A 10,614-nucleotide genomic window follows, 5' to 3' on the forward strand; every position below is an offset into this window, starting at 1 on the left:
GCAGAGCTGGCCCGTCCCAGCCCTCCTCCCTGGTTTTGTCTGGAAGTTTGGCTCAAGGCAAGAGGGATTTTTTTTTCCCTCTGCATGCTGTTTTTTGGCTAGTTTCTCTGGTTTCTCTCCCAGGTGCTTCACATTTGCACGTCACACCAGCGGCCCCACAGCTTTCGTTCACACTCCCAGCACAAGTTTCCCAGCAAAGACGGGCCCCGATGATGCCGCTTCTCACTCTGGCAGTAAGACACCTTCCACCGCCGCTGCTTCACCCCGGGCAATCTGCAAACAGCTTGATTGCTTAAGTAACAATTAACAGCCTTGTCTTTCGGGAGTGCTTCTGGTGCGCCGCCCGTATCCCCCGCTCCGGAGCCTGCGCTCTCCTGCCATGTTACCCAGACTGTGGGCATCCCCCAGCTCCTTCCTGCTCCTCATCCTCCCGCGTGGAAGGGCAGGGGTGGGCTGCATCGTGCCAGCGAGCCCACCCCAGGCTCGGCCGCAGCCGTGACGATGCTTTTGCTCCTTTTGCACTTGCTCCGAGGCTGCCCGGGTACCGGGGCCGCTGCCCAGGATGCATAGGATGAGGGCATCTGGCTGGCGATGCTGCACAGGACCCTCGTGGGGCCGGATCCAGCCCTGCTGCCAGCCCACGGCAGCAGCTCCCTGGGTTGTTTTTAAACCAGGACCTCAAAGAGGACCTGGAAGAGCCCTGTGGGGAGTGGCGCTTGTGCTCAGCTCCGGGTGCGGGCCCCAGCGATGGGGCAATGCCTGATCCTGAGCATCGCCTTGGCTGTGCACCCAGGCGTTATGCAGTATTGTCTCAGTATCACTAAAACAACTGGCTAAGCGGTGCAGTTGCTGGACTCTTCTCTTCCTATAGAAGGTTTTAAGCCTTTGCAAAACTGGGAAGTATTACCAAGGCAAAAAAAAAAAACCCACCCTGCCTTGTTTCGCATTAACAGCCTTTGCTTTTCCTGGCGAAGGTGGGACAATAGCCACACACTGCATGGTATCAGTGTCACAAAGAATGGACCCAAAAGGCTTCAGCTCAAGACAAATAAAAGTAACATTGATTCTTTTTTTTTTTTTTTTTTTTTTTTTTTTTTTTCCAGCTGGTATCAATGCATTAAACAGCCACGCTGGAAAAGTGAAATTGATTCAAGGCCTTCGGTGCTCCCTGCCAAAAAAGCCTCCTGCAAGGATCTATTCTGTATTGAATTACAGTCTGGAAAAGTTCAATAGGTTATTGTACAAACAGAGAGCAAAAGCCCATCAACAATGGAGCCAAAGTGATTGTGCGGCTCCTTTGTGCTTGCCAGCCCCGTGCCCCTCGCAAGCTCGGATGTTAAATCAGTTTAATTAAAATGGTGGGCTTCAAATGCTTCGCATTTTTTTAATGCACGTCCCCGTGTAAAGACACGCAGGCTGAGGTTTAAAGCTGCCTGCCTGCGCTGGCAGCCCCTCCATCCCTCTCTTGGTCCCTAAATCCCAGCGGATTTTTACAGCTGCGGAGCACTTTTGGGTGGGCGCCGGGTCCCAACAGCACCCTTGGCTCCAGACCTGCTCTGTGCCCCCCCGGCAGCCTGTCCTGCCAGGAGAGGTGGCCCCGGGGCTGGTCACATCTCCCTTTAGCAGAAGGTTTTGGTGACACGAGGCACCTGCGAGCTGGGGACACGCATCGGGTGGGCACCCAAGGTGGGTTACCCCCCGGCCAGCCCCGCTCTTTGCAGGCTGGAGCGGCGCTCCAGGGCAGTGTGTGTGCAGGGGACTCGGCTGCGGGGCCGCTCCAGCACCGGCGTCCCCCCTGCAGGGACCGAGTGCTCCCCAAGAAGCAGCGGGGTGACGTCCCCGATGCTGCAGCAGGTTTGCCACGGGTCCCACTGGAGGGTCTCCTCCTCCGAGCAGGCAGGAGACATTCACGGCATTGTGCTACATCACGGTTTCTAAATCCCCCTCCCCATCTCTAATTAAGATTCAAATTGAGTATAGAAATCATGTGTAAGTAAGATGCTAATTATTAAAGTCATTGATCTCCCAGACAATAAAGCAGACTCGCTTTTCTGGCCTGCCCATGTTTTGAGGTAGCTCTGAGCCCTCGCGATCGTAAACGCCTGGGATATCTGGAAGCCACATTTGAGAAGTGCGTAAGCGATTGAATTTGCAGGGAGGTGAAGTCCCCATCTCGCTCTGAACAAAACCCCTCTGCTGCTTCCCCAGCCCCAGCCCACCCTGGCCACACATCTGGCTCTCTTGATAACTCAGCTCCCCGTAATGACACGCATTAAACTTTCTTCCCCCGCCTCGCTGGACATCTGCCTCATGCCCTTGTCCATGCTGCAGTGCTGCAGTTATTTTCTCATGGGAATAAATGGGATTTACTGCTCTGCATGCACCCGGTGGCTTCTCGTGCTGATTCCCCATGCTCCAGCTCGGGGCTTGCACGTGCATGCACACACCAAGCGCTTGCTGGAGACATGGGACTCGCCGTCGCTGAGCACACGGAGCCCGTGCCCAGCACCCCCAGCAGCCGGGGCTGCGAGTGCTGACCCATCTGGCCACCTTGGCCCCATGGCTGGGTGCAGCTCACGGGCAGTGGCCACGCTTCTGCTGGGCTGGCAGGCAGATGGCAGCCAGCTCAGAGCTCCTGGACATCCCACAGCCCTTCGCCTCTAGCCATGAAAATAGCCCCAGGAACAGAGAGCGTGGTTGGAGAGACCGGGGCTCGGCAGGCATCCTTGCAAGGATGCTGTCTGTCTGTCCTCTCCACTCCTAAGCTGTCACGGTGGCCCCACAGCCTGGCTGGGCTGCAGGAGCAAGGCTGAGCAGGTTTGTTCGTGAGCCATATAGCAAACCCACAGAGCAGGATGGATCGAGGTTTCATCCCCTTGTCCCCAAACTAGACAACCTTCATGGCTGAACATCCTACCTAGGAGTTGTGGGGCTTGGGGCAAAAGGGGCGCATAGTTTGGAAAAACATATTAAAGGATGGCTGAAAAATTACAGGGAGACAAAATTATACAGAAAGCAGAGCACAACCGGTATGGGGCCAGGCTGCAAGGTGGGGGGGCAAAGCCAAAGGTAGGAGGGTGGAGGTGGCCGGTGCCACAGCGAAGGCGGGCTCAAGAGAAAGAAAAGGCTTGGGCTGCAGAGGAGAGGGCTGCTAGCCTGGAAACACAAAGTGCAGCACCACACTGCACCAAAACGCTGGAATTAACATCAAAGCAATCCTGGAGCAAATGAGATTACAGTATGCATGTTAATGAGGCAGCAGCGCTAATCAGCAAGGATGCCTCGCTAGGAGGGCTGCACTGCCAACTTGTGATTTTTGTTGTCAGGCTGGACTGGGCTTCCATTTGGAGTGAAGATTTTGTTTGGTTTAAAACCCATCAGTCTTTTTGTGGGGTTTCTGGCAATCTCAGATTTGATTTGATTTCTTCAAGTCGATGTCTGGCCCTCCAGGGTACAGAGAAGAACTTGGAAATGGGATTGAAGTGGTCCCCAGAGCCAAACTGAAAACCACTCCAAAGCCAAGGAGCGGATGAAAGTTGCCCAAAATGTATTTTACTCTATTTTTAAACCTCATTATTTTTAAGCCAATCTCACCAGCTTGCAGAGAACTGAATGCATGGCTTTGCACGTACCAGGCAGCATATTTGTGTGTTAAGCTTTCCTAAGGAATATGAAGCCACTCAAGATGCGAGGGGTCCAGCTCTGCTCACGCTCGTAGCAGGTTTTTTTCGGGTGCCACGATGCTGATGTCAGAGTTATACTTCACCACTGAGCTCCAAAACTGGAGCTTTTTAAAGTCAAGAGCCCTAAAAAAAGCACTTGCTTGGGAGTCATGTGGCTCCAGGCAAAAAGCTCTAAAAGGAGCAGCCCCTCCCCAGGGAGGTTCAGCTGGGCTGGGGAAAAGGGTGGCAGGAAGGTTAGGGTAAGGAGGGCAGCATGAAGAAGGAAAGGATTGAGATAAGGAAAGGCAGATAAGCGGCTCACAAGAATTAAAAGGGCAGGGCCCACAGCAGGGGGTAGGCGTGAGCCCTATCTCTGCTCCCACCAAGCTGCCTGAAACCTGGGATGCTCCCAGGGAGCAGACTCATCTTGGTCAGGGAAGCTTTTGGAGCAGGGTCAGGAAAAGGGAAACCTTTCTGGGGGTTTTCATCTGCCTCTGTAGCAAACTAACCCCTTGGGAGCCAGAGGAAGGTGGAGACACAGCCACGCCAGGGGATGGGGACGCTGTAACGCGCGCTACGAAGGTGCAGACTGCCCGGGGAAATCAGCCCCAACCTCCTCGAGGTCCCTCTTGAACCCTTTTTATGGAAAATGCCATCCTGATGAACTCCCTTTGCAAGGAAACTGGGCTTGTTTTGATCTGTTTTTTCAAACAGCGTTTCTCCCTGATTGAAGAAATTGGCTTAAATGGGTCTCTCTCTCCTTAAGCGAGGCTGCAATTCATTTCTGCTTCCTTCTCTTTCTACTGATAATCTTATTTGCTGAGATGGCGAATAAAGCAGAATTTGAGATATCTGAGTGTTTACAGAGCGGAACAACATGGTTTATGTTTAAGTTGGCCATGCAAACGTGTATCCTCTGCAGGTGGCTCTCAGTAAGGTGCAACAGTGGGTGCCAGGAGAGCTGACACTCGGTCCCCAGCGCGCGGCCAGCTCTAAGAAAAAGTCTTCTCTCTTTTTGCTTCAGCAAGGGCGATGATGTGGCTCAGCCTCACAGAAATCGTGCCTGCCTTAATGCAAAGGTGCTGCAGGAAGGGGTTCCCAGAGCTGCGTTTCACTCGCTGCACCTACCAAGTGCATAGATCTGGGCAGAGCAGCAGAGGAACGGGGGGAGTGAGCAGACACGGCCTCGAGAAGGTGCAGATGTACCTCCCGTCTGCTCCAGATTTACATGGCTGGGAAAAGAAGCTGTTCAGTAGTGCTTTCCATGCCAGGGAAATCATTAACAAATTAATCATTTACTAATTAAACGGCATGATACCCATGTAAAGGGAGTGTGATTATCCTCTTTTGTAAGTCAGGAAACTAAATGGCATCTCTGATTTTAGACCAGATTTGCCTTTCTTGCAACCCCACAGCTTCTGCTGCCACAACCTTTGCTCCATGGCCAAAGCAGCTTCTTGAGAGCACCCGGCTCTGCACACCAGTGGGAGAAATCCCCCTGATTTACACCATGTCAGGCACCATTGCTGCCTGATGGCTGTTCCCAGGCTCCTTTCGGAAAGGATTGGAGGCTTGGTTGGGTTTTTTGCATGTCTTTTCCATGCAGCATGGATGCCAGAGGGCTGGAAGAGCTAGAAGGGAGATGCGGCTGCATCCTCGCTGGGCACCACGAAGGCTGGCTGGGTGCATGCACGCCCTTCACCCCTCCAGCTGAATCACAGTCTGCAAAACCTATCTGCAGAGTCAGGAGAAAGGAGAGCAAAATGAAAGCCAACGCCTGAGCTGCTTCTTTTCACTCTTCTGATTTTATTTAGATCACGAACATTAAGATTAAAGCTCTGCTTTATCCCAAATGAGTAGCCTCTGGCAACAGGCGGGATAGGGGAAACTTTGTCTGCGGCGTATGAGCATAAATTTATTTAAAAAGTGAGAAGGAGTGAAACTGGGAAGGCAGAGCAGTGGCAGCGCTGTTCAGTGAAGACCACGGACGTGCCTTCCTCACTGCATGTTTGAAGGAAGTCTTTGGGATGCAGTGAAAGAAAATCTGTAGTCAAAACGCCAAGTTACTGCATCGCAGGAACGTTTCACCTTGCTAAGGCCTCTCATACAACCCCTCCCACAATGAATTGCTCTGATGTAGCAGAAACTCCCTAAACTCCCAGAACTAAAGCCAAAATGCCTCCCCTCACTTTGTGGTCCCGAGGTGTCCAGCACACGGCCCGGCAGCCTGAGCCCTGGGCACCGACATGGAGTTGTCACAGGGATTTACTTTTGCTAAGTGCAGCTCATTATTATGGGCTCCTCTGGAGTTGTAGTGCAATGGAAACGAATTCCCCACGGCCTTGCCCAATAACTTTTGGAACAATATATTCTCCAGTTTTCTTTACTTTGTGCTATGGTTTCATATACTCAGTCAATTGTGGACGCCGTACAGTGAGGGGCTCCTACCTGCCGCAGAGAGAAAAGCGCGCTGGGCTTGGCTGGGCAGTTGTTTGCTTTGTGTTGTACACACAGAATAAAGGTTAATTCAGGAGCAGCGAGGAAAAAAAAGCCCTGCGATTAGGAGCACAGAGGTATCGTGGTCTGAAAACTAAAGCCTTGCTGACTCCAGGAAAGTACGAAACCTCTAAGACGGTTCCTTTCCCCCTCATAACTCAATACAAATGAATAGAAGAAGGTGGATGGAAATGGAGTAAATTATTTCACTGCCTGGAGTGACAGATGAGCAAAACCAACTGGGCTGGCTTCTCCAGGCTTTCAACACTTTTGCATGCCTTAAAAAATAGCATATTCAGCCGCCTGCTACTGAACTTCATGGCTCATCCATCCAAAAGTCACAATATCCAGGCAGCCCAGGATGGTTTTTCCAGCTTGATTTCCTCAGCAGGATTTTGTAGGGATAAAGCGACACAGGGGTGATGCCCGAGAGCCTCCTCTTCCTCGCCCATTCGCCGCTCCCGGGTACACGAGGAAGTTTTTACCCTTTGGGCACAGCAGCAAAGTGCGGTTGGAGCTGCCCGTAAGGAATCGGCTTTGGGCTTTTGCCCATAAGGAATCGGCTTTGGGCTTTTGCTCCTTTCGAAGCCCGCCCTGCCGCCGGCTGCCCACGCACACCCAGGACCAGCCCCATTTTTCTAAGTCAAAGCACATCTCGAAGTCAAACACAAAGTGAAAGGATGCTGGAAAGCCACTGGCCTTTATGGTTTATTAAGCTCCTTGGGCAGGCATAATTTCAGATTTTTTTTTTTTTTTCCTTAGACTAAACCATTTCACCTCCGTGTGGCACTTCACAAAACCCACCGTCCCTCCTTCACAATGATGAAAGAAATATTGGGAAAAATCCTACCTTTGTTGCTGGAAGATGATGTGACTATTTTTTTGTTTTTGGAAAAGAATAACAGTCACATTTCTAACGAGCTCTTTATTAAACCGTCCAAACATATCATCTGCACGGGAGGATGTACGGGCTGACACCAGACAAAACCATCAGATTGCTCCAAGAAAATGCATTGGCTTGTCTTGACAATTTAGGACTCTGTGGAATACCCTGTTCATATTTGCTGTTGATTTTAAGACTGAAATTTGCAGTATGAAAAGAGACATGGCCAAGAAAGCATTGCTCAGCTTAAACTTAAAAGGACAGAGATGCAAGATTACAGCAGAGAGATGCAGCTCCTGGCTCCCAGCCCTTTCTTAGGAACCGGCTTTCACTTTGCCTTGGGCTTTTGGTCTCTCAGCATCTAATGAAAGATGACAGTGCAGGCTCCCTTAGGGGCTAACGTGGGCAATTTCAGTTCTGGCATTTTAATTTATCTGTAACCAGCAGTTTTCAAAAGGGTAGAGCTAAAAAAGAACTTGGCTTGGTCACACACACACACAGACAAAAAAAAAGGGGGGAGTTTGTGACATAAAATGCATGAGGAGGTTTGCTTCGGTTTAACTCCTTGGGATCCTGCTACGCGGCCGCTGTGCGATGGCTGCGGTCTCTTAGCATGTCGGCTTGATGCTGTTAACCCTGTGCACCAGGTAGCTGGCTTTTCTTGAGGTGAAGTGGATCCCTCTATGGTTTATGGCTGTTGGTTTTAATGCCAGACACATCTACTATATTTCTGACAGTTAAGGTCCCGACTTTTCCCGTTTATTAATCCCCAAAGTTGCATTCAGACACTGTAATGGCAAGAGGTTAGCTTAGGATCAGTAGCAACCATAAATCCAGAATTAAAGGCTGCGGGTTCATCTCCAACCCACCCTGTGGTGCTTAGGTGCTGCGGGGGGCGGTGTCAGAGCCTGCTGTGCATGGGCACGAGCACTCACACGCTCATTGCACGTGTGCAGCTGCCCCTGCAGCACCACGGGCAGCCCAGGATGCTCAGCCCATGCCCCAGGGAGAGAGGAGCAGCTCAGTCCTCAATCTGGAATTCCCATGGCATTTTTCTTGCCAGGGTCCCTGAGATCCCACGTGCCTGGAGGTTATCGTGGCAAGCTCCGTGCTGACACAGCCCGACGCTGCGGCACGGCCAACGACAGCGCCTGGCACCGCTTCATACCCAAACCTCAGCAGCAGCTTCCGACGGTGCTGTTTATCTGTCCATAAATGTTCCGTGTACCCTCCAGGTGTGCTAAGCTCAGGGCACCCCATACCATCAGCGAGCTCCTGACGGATGGGGCCAATCCAGCCCCTGCCTGACCCGGGCTGGGGTTGCAAAAACTTAATTCAGGATTGAATGGGTTAAATATTTTTAATTTTTTTTTTTTTTTTGTACTTCTTTCCACCGAAGAATTTCACTTTGCCTTTTTTTTTTTCTCCCTGCTGCCTCTAGAGGACCAGGCGATTCCAGGCACAACTCTAGCAGATGGTTTTGGTGATGCAAAGCGCAAGGGGATCGCTCCCAAGAGCCGCTGAGGCAGCTAAGTCAGAAATGAACTGATGCATGCAGCGTGCCACAGCCCCTGTCCCCGGCCGGCTTCAGGCACTGCTGTCCCCACGGCCTCCGCGGCGATTTACCCCCCCGAGCGCTCTCGGCATCTGAGCCAAAATCTGCTGGAAGGGGTGGTCGGCCCTTTCCTAAGCGCCCCGAGCTGGTTGGAGTCGGAGAAAGCCCATGGCCAGGGCAACGCAAGCCATAACCTTCTGGAGATCGGGAGACATTTTTTTCATGTTTACATATTGTAATGTAAAACCTTAGCCTTTTGTCCACGGCAAATATTGCCAAAGTTGTCAGCCAGTGAGAAAAGCAAATCCATATTTTGTCAATATTAGTCCGATAAACAAAATTTGAGAACTAAAGGCATTCCGCGCTTAGCAAATGGAAATTAATTTCTAATACGTGAGAACGGACTTCCTCTTAACAACATTTCCCTGGCTTTAGCGAGATGATCTAGACTTAGATTAGGAAATACAAACATTTTTCAGAAGAACTATACATAATTTATAGAGCAGCAGATCAGAACTGGCCATAGCACTGCTCTGAGCTCTACCGGAGCCCACGGAGCGCTCACCCCTAACGCCCGGCTCTCAGCTGCCCACAGTGGCTCTGCTTCCTCTCCCTGATGAAACCCTCTCCCAGAAACAGTTAAACACAAGGAACCAGACATGATCCATAAATTAGGCCTGCCTATAGGTTCAAAATCGTAAGTTATGGCCTATTGACCTCATACTCTGAGGGGAAATCAGAAGCATTTTTCTAAAGAGCCACCACTGGAGGAAGGGAGCTTTAATATATGGCAGAGCAGAGCACTGATGCAAATAAATACAGCACTGCGTAATTGCAGGGAAAATCAATAAATAGCGTGGTGGTTAAAATAAAGATATGCATATGGAGGTTTCTGGTTTAGATGTGTGAATGGCTGTTTCCCGAGAAGTGGAGGAAGATTTTATTTTTTTTTTTTTCCCCCTGCACAGAGCCTCGAAACACAACAAAGGCGCCGGCTCCTCCGCTGCCCCTTTTACCAGGAGCAAGTTTCAGCCATTGTCTTCCTCGGAGCAGCGATCTCGAGTCGTGATTATTAGCATAATTAATAAGTGCGGTTTGCTCATTTGAAAAATTCCAGCGACATTTGCATCACGTCAGCGCAAGACACAAGAAATCACTGTGACAACTGTTTTGCAAGTTAAGGTTTTATTGACGAACACCACAAAGAGAGGAAGCCCAGAGCAAGTCCCTTTTCGCTTTAATATTTAAACCTCTTTTAAGAGGACGTCAATATTAACTCTCGTAATTGATGCTGACAGTTGACTGTCTGACCGTAAAAAAAAGACAAGCGACATAATTTAAAAAAAAAAAACCCTAATAATAGCAATTGCAATGTGCCGGTCACCGGAGCGAAGGACACCGGGACGAGGGGCTGAGGTCTCCTGCATCCCTGATGCCGTCGAAGCGGAGCTGGCGGTGCTCTCCGGGAATGGATGGGACCCTTCGGGTTTGGCTGCTCGCGTTTCCCTGGACGAGAAACCCATCCTTGCCCAGCCTCAAGACCGGCCAATGCCTTTAATAACTAAATACCATTTGTAGCTAGTTAACCTCGGCATTTCCAGCATTAAAGATATTTCCCACAGGAACCAGAGAGCTCCAGAGGAATGGACAAACGCAAAGTTCATGGAAGTCGATGGGAAAGAGCACGCGGCCCTTTGCAAATCCTGGCACGCGGGGAAAACACCCAGCAAGTGCCCTGTGCGCCAGGCTCTGCAAATAGCTGTTAACTGGGCAGGGCTTTCTGGTTTCCATCGGTCTTATTCTGAGAAATGAGTTTGTGCTGTTTGTGCTTAAACTTTGGGCTGAAAGCAGTCAAAATTTGAAACGATGTGGAACCGAGTTTGAATGCGAAGTGCCAGGTAACCTGTAGAACGGTCATCGTCATTGCTCGGTCTGTAACACCACCAGAAGGAATTGCGCAGGAGATCACCATCTCCCTTTTTTTAAATGGAGGTATAGAGTGGGTTTGCTGGCTTTGG

This window comes from Egretta garzetta, unplaced genomic scaffold (assembly GCF_000687185.1).
Source record: "Egretta garzetta isolate BGI_Z169 unplaced genomic scaffold, ASM68718v1 scaffold158, whole genome shotgun sequence".
Taxonomy (NCBI): domain Eukaryota; kingdom Metazoa; phylum Chordata; class Aves; order Pelecaniformes; family Ardeidae; genus Egretta; species Egretta garzetta.